Raw genomic sequence first — 7,031 nt, forward strand, 5'->3', positions numbered from 1 at the left:
AAGACCGTTTGATTGGAAAGTCTTTTCCCAGCCTTTTCTTCTTAGGTAGTGTCTATCTTTGAATTTCAGATGTGTTTCTTGTATGCAGCAGAAAGATGGGTCCTGCTTTCCTATCCATTCTGTAATCCTATGTCTTTTTATAGGTGAATTAAGTCTATTGATATTGAGGGATACTAATGACCAGTGATTGTTCATTCCTGTTATTTTTTGGTGGTAATGTGTGTGTACTTCTCTTCGTTGGGGTTTACTGCTGTGGCTTTATCTATTGCCTGTGTTTTCGAGGGTGGACCTGACTTCCTTAGGTTGGAATTTTGCTTCTAGTGCTTTCTGTAGGGCTGGGTTTGTGGATAAGTATTGTTTAAATCTGCCTTTGTCTTGGAATGACTTGTTCACTCCATCTATGATGATTGAAAGTTTTGCTGTGTATATTAGTCTAGGCTGACATCCATGGTCTCTTAGTGTCTGCATTACATTACATCTGCCGGGGTCCTTCTGGCTTTCAAAGTCTCCATTGAGAAATCAGCCAGAGAGCTGAGCCAAATGTGATATGATGGAGGCTGCAGGTGAGAGACTCTCCTGGTTTCCTACTTTGGTGTACATTTCCAAGACAATGATCGTGTCTCTGCTCCTAGAAAGGTGGGATCCTGGTGACTAAAATCATTTATTATTCTTGCTCAGATTCATCTATCCTACGTTTAATTTAATAATCCCCAACTTTGTGCAGTGGGTTGATAAAACTCTCATAGAATTTAGTGAGTTACAAGAGCAATTTGAGAGCTGTTTGATATCCTCTGCATATTTATACCCCAGATTCTGCTTTCCGCTGGGGCTTTATATGCATGCAGATTTTTTCTTTATTGGAAATGCCTGTGCAGAGTGGCATAGTGAAACCTTAATATCCTTCTTAGAGGGCTTCATGTTCTGACTTGTGAAAAGAGAAGCAAGTGGTAAATTAATGTTTCAATATTTAAATTTCAAGTGCATGGACATTTGACTAACTGAATGAATACAACCTCATGTCACTCATGCCTGAGGTCTCTGATATGTCCACTTCCCCCAGACGTGGATTTCCATGTGTCCCTGAGCTTGCTCTTTGTTTGGTTTTTGAGATAGGGTCTTGCTGAGCAAAGAAATGTCTTTGCTTTGACTTCTGACAGTATGCATACTGTTTATTCCAGCCAAGCAGGACACAAGGAAAAGAAACTACTGAACCTTGACAAGACAGGGTAAGACAATCTTTCAAAATTCCTGCTCCTGAAAATGGTCTGTCAGATATTCTAGGCCTATAGCCAAAATGGATAACCCAATAGTGCTGAGAATCTTTAGGTGACTGTCCAACCTGCTAGCTGTCTCTGTCTATTTTCAAAATTTTTTGAAAATTGCTTGCTTGCACTTCCTCTTTACTCAGGTAACATTATTTTCCTTACCAGGTTTTGATGAAGTTGAAGAGTAGATTGTTACAGTTATAGTCCTCTTATATCTTAGCTAAGAACATTTTAGATACTAAAGTTAGAATCTTCAGGATAGGATAGCTATGGGAGTAATCTCAGCAATTTATCATTTACCTATGATCTCAACATTTCTGGACATTGAGCATGTGTTTTTTTGTTTGATGGTGTTCTTGTTGGTTGTAGTCTCATTTTTGTTTATGTTGTTACCCTTTGTTTTTCCTGGAGAATATTTGATAATCATTCTTACTGTATATAGTTTGCATTAGGTTTAGAACCTTCTTATTTAGACAAAAAGGGGAAATGTAGTGGTATTTGCTCTGCCCATGACCTTGGGCTATATGGTCTGAAGGAGGCAGTACTTCTTGTGTTGTATATGACCTCTTAAAAGGACAGGAGGAGAGATCATGAGGCCCCTTCTCCCTGCTTCCTGCTTCTTGGTGTTATTGAAATCCTAGGTGGATTTGCTACCTGTCAAATCAGAGGATGACTTCAGCTGTCTACTCGGTTCTGTGTGAGTGGATTTCCTCAATTTATATCCTAGTCAATTTCTCTAATACTCCTTAAGAAGACTCTCATGGGTTTCTTAGGCTATCTAGAGCATGAGAATCTTAATCTCAGGGTTGTGGGCTTGTTCCCCACATTGAGCACCAGATAGTGTGAGAAATCCATGGGAATATGCTTATTGGGTATTAGGGAAATTTATTAGTTTATAAATTGAGGAAATATACTCACAAATACAGAACTGAGTAGACAGCTGAAGTCATCCTCTGATATGAATGGGAGAGTTCAATCACACCAGTTCAATCACACCAGGAAGCAGGAAGCAGGGAGAAGGGACCTTGTGACCCCTCTATCTTTTCTTTTAAGAGGTCATATACAATGGCAAGAAGCAATACTTCCTTCAGGCCATATAGCCCAAGGTCATGGGTGGAGGAAATACCACTACAGAGAAAATTTATGTACTTCTTGCTGTCCTGTAACTTGTTGTATAGACCAGGCTAGCCTCAAACTCATAGAGGTCCTTTGATCTCTTCCTACTTGGAGCTGAAATTAAAGGCATGTGTCACTATTCCCAGCCCAGATATTCCTTTGAATAAAAAAAGATATGTCAATTATTATTGTGATATGTGTTAAAAACCTGTTGTATCATTGACTGACATATGTATATACTAGTATACTAGTATCTGGTAATTTCTGTAATACTTATAGCTATATTAGTTAAATTTTATGCCCCCAAATTTAGAAGGGATGCTTCTATTGTTCAATAGCTCCATACAGTGTCTATTGTGCTTTAAGTTCATTAGAAAAAGATGACGAATCTCACTAGTCATCCTCCCATTGAATAAATGCCTTCACTGCATCTTATTTTAAATGTATTGATAATTTTTTTGCTATTTCCATGTATATAGACATGTTTAAGTGTGATAGTTATATTTTAAGAAACACATGCCAAATTAAAAGTTTAAAACCTAATGTTGAGATCATTTAAAAGCAAACATAAGCACATATATGTACATGCAGACATACGTAAATGCAATTACATGTATGTGTTTAAAAGAGGAGAGTTCAAATGTTATCTTTCCTGATAGCTAATGGTCACTGTTTACTTTTATTTTTTATAACTCTCTGTTTTTTATTCTCAATTTGTATTGCTTTTATCATTATCTATTATTTATTCTCACATTTTATCTTTGAGAAATTTACATGCATTTTGATAATTTTCATGCCTCCCTCACTCCTCACAGTTCCACAATGTTAATCTACCCATCCACATTTGTGCCTTTTAAAACTCTTAACACATAAAACTTACTTTGTGGTGTCCGTATGCTCTTGCATGTATGACCATCTACTATGTCATTGTCAACCTATTAGGGGACACATTTTTAAAGGAAGTTGACTCCACCTTTCCTAGTAGCTATCAATTATCAATACCATCTTAGTTAGGGGTTACTATCTTCTCTGGAGTCAGACAGTCTCCTTTCTGATAAGTCCCTGCCTTTTACTCGTTGCTAGGACCATGTTAAACTGGAGTGTGTCTGTAACCAGGACACTCATCTGAATGTAGTTTTATCATTAACTATCTCACAAGTGCACTGTGGATTATAAACAAGCAATTAATTGTAAAGCATTTGGAAGATGCTAACACCTATTAATGACATTATAAAGTTTAAATTTTGCCACAATGTCACAGTTAACTGTCTGCAATTCAAACTATAGTAATTCACTGAGACCTAGCTAACTACTTACTAGAAAGGCACTTATTAACATTAGTTGTGTATGTAATGTAGTAGTGTCTATGTAGCACATGGCTTGGCATGCCAAGAAAAATAAAATCCGACTTGTTTAGCAAGTGTCCTCTGGGCATAATTTATATTGAACCAGGACCATGACAGAATGGCTTCCAGAGACTTGGCTGTGGGGATCTTCTTCCTGTCCCAGACTGCACTGGGAATGCTGGGGAATTCAGTATTGCTTTGTTGCTTTATCATTGCTGACTTGTCTGGAATCAGGGCAAAGCCCACAGATGCGATTGTCAAACACCTGACCTGGGCCAACTTCATAGTTCTCTGCAGAGGAATCCCACAGACCATTGCTGCTTTTACTCAGACTTACTATCTACATAATGTTTCATGTAAACTTGTCTTATATTTTCATAGAGTTGCCAGAGGAGTATCCCTTGGTTCCACATCCCTATTGAGTGTCTTTCAGGCTATCACCTTCAACCCCAGTAATTCCAAGTGGGCACAGCTCAAGGTCAGAACCCCCCAGGATCATTGGTCCTTCCCTGGGTCTGTGCTGGGCCCTCCAGATGTTGTTATATGTCTTCGTTCCTGTATATGCAACTGACATATGGAATGGAGGAAATGTTACTGGTATAACAGATTTTGGATATTGTGTTTTTAAAAATTCTGGGAGACTGTTCAACACATTTATTGTAATCATATTGGCATCCAATGATGTCATCTTTTTGGGACTCATGATGTTGGCCAGTGTCTACATGGTGTTTATCCTGCTGAAACACAAGCAGAGGGCACAACACATTCACAGATCCCGGTCTCCTAGGTCATCCCCTGAGACCAGAGCCACCCAAAGCATCCTCACCCTAGTGAGCAGCTTTGTGCTCTTCTATGCAACATCAATTGTCTTTTCATCTTATCTGTCTGTCTTTAAAGGAACCATTAAGTGGCTGCCTAACACTGGTATGGCCATGTCTGCATGCTTTCCAGCATTCTGCCCCTTTCTGCTCATCAGACACTATGCTTCCTTCTTCAAGCTCTTTTGTACTTGTTCTTACCAGACAGCACACTCTGCTTGTATAGTCAGAGAACTCTAAAAGCTGTGCTGTCTGCATCCCTCTATCCATGTCTTCTACCCAGTTTTGTCCTGTAACACACTGTCAATATCAACCTTTGTAGCAGACACTGATTGTCTACAAAGTTTCTTCCCAATGTAGTTTGTAACCCATTCTGGGACACAGGCAATGCATGATGTACGATATGAGTGCTGAAACTATCACCACTCACTGTTTAAATGGAGAACATCACAATAGCTGAGATAATTAAGGTGTAGGAGTATGCAGAGCTTTGTCCTCCTGTGAGCATCTGTGAGGATGGGATTTTTTAATCAACATTGTCACCTTCAGTCCAAAGTTAACTATTGTTGGTCTGCACCTAGTTCGTCATCCTCAATTGCAGAATCAAGTGCTGCTGACAGTCAGGAAATAAGAATAAGTGAATAGAATGAAAAAGGTCGGAACAGTTCAGTGATGGTCATGAAACATTCAAGTGTTGGGTATTGGAGGGAATGTAGACACTGTATTTCTTAAATCTAAAGTAAAATTCACAACCCTGGAAAAATGTTTAGAAATACGTTTTTAAAATTCAGCTGTAGATAAACTTTCAAATGAAAAGGTTTAGAGTTGAACTGTAGAAACTGCATACAAAGTAAATACTGGAAATGCTTGCATATGTAAGCATCAGGTTGTTAGTTTAAATCAATATGAATGACAGATGGGAGAATACAAGTGGGTAGCACAGACTTTGTTGTCCCTGTTCTTGGGAGGAAGAAGTGGGAAGACTGTGTATTTGAGTTCAGCCTGGGTGACATAAAGAAACTGTCAAAAAAAAAAAAAAGAAAAAACAAAGTTGGAGTGTTCTGGTGTATGATCAGAGGTAAATCCACAAAATATTATTTAAAAGAACATTTAAGTCAACCATGGAGGTAAATAGTCTCTCTGGGAGACTAACTTCACTTGCTTTATTTTAAAATTTTTGTTAGTATTGTCTATTAATTTCCAAAGCTAACTGAAATAAAACAATGACATACTCAGAAGAGAAGAGAATTTTGGCACCACATGACATGAGGACACAGAATGTACCATTGGTGCTTCCAAGGCCTGTATGCTACTAGCACAGTCCACAGATGTTGTACTTCCACCCTTAGTTATATGGTTCAGCTCCTTAATTGGCCTCTTCTCTCACCCACGCTGATATAAAGCAGTATATAATATTCACAGTAAAATTTGACTCATCTACCCACAATCCATTTTTATGTAAATTTATGTCTGACTTCATTGATGTCTGTGTTTTGTATGGAGAATGACCCACAATTGCCACGCTTTCAGTTTTTAAAAGTGAGTCTAATAAAGATGCAGTCAACAGCTATGAAAGAACAAAGCAGCAAATAGCTGGAAGTCCGTACATTTCCAGATCAGACAGATGCTCAGAGCATCCAACATACACTGATCTGAACAGCCCATGAAACCTAGGAATCAGTAGGAGGAGACACATGGTGAGGGAAGAAAACATGGAGGAGTAGAAAGAGAAAAATTGCCCTCAGGATGTAATATATGAGAGAAAAATTTTTAAAAAGTTGTTTTTGTTAAATAAATCAGAAATTCACACTGGAATTAGAGAAAAGCATTTTCAATAAGTGATCCTGGTATAACTGGATGTGTGCATCTAGAAGAACACAAGCAGATTCATATTCATTACCCTGCTCAAAACTCAAGCCTAGTGGATCAAAGAATTCAACATAAAACCAGACACTGAACCTGATAGAAGATAAAGAATGGAATAGCCTTAAATGCATCAGCAGTGGAGATAATTTCCTAAACAGAACATAGGTATCACAGGCACTAAGACTGACAATTGACAAATGCGACCTCATTAACTTGAAAAGTATTTCTAAGGCAAAGGACATGGTCAATAGAACAAAACAGCAGCCTACAGTATGGAAAAAGATTTTCATCAGTTCCACATCACATAGAGGGCTGATACCCAAAATATGTAAAGAACTCAAGAAACTAGACATCAACAAAACTAATAATCCAATTAAAAATGGTTTATAGTCATTAACAGAGAATTCACAATAGAGGAATCACAGAAGTAAAAAAAAAAAAAACCCTAAAGAGAGGTTCAAAATCCTTAGCCATCAGGAAAATGTGAAACAAAACTACTTTGAGATTCCATCTTACACCTGTTAAAATGGCTAAGATCATTAGCAAATATCACAGGTCATACTGGCAAGGATGTGGAGCCAGGGGAACCATCCTCTATTGCTCCATTTGTAACTCCTCAC

General features: G+C 38.1%; 1 pseudogene; it reads left to right on the top strand.

The window, feature by feature from the left end:
* The first annotated feature begins 3,845 nt into the window (after positions 1-3,845).
* LOC128124234 (vomeronasal type-1 receptor 4-like) lies at positions 3,846-4,785 on the top strand (annotated as a pseudogene).
* Positions 4,786-7,031: the final 2,246 nt, after the last annotated feature.

The sequence above is a fragment of the Peromyscus californicus genome, unplaced genomic scaffold, assembly GCF_007827085.1.
Source record: "Peromyscus californicus insignis strain IS unplaced genomic scaffold, ASM782708v3 Scaffold_4__1_contigs__length_199733344, whole genome shotgun sequence".
Taxonomy (NCBI): domain Eukaryota; kingdom Metazoa; phylum Chordata; class Mammalia; order Rodentia; family Cricetidae; genus Peromyscus; species Peromyscus californicus.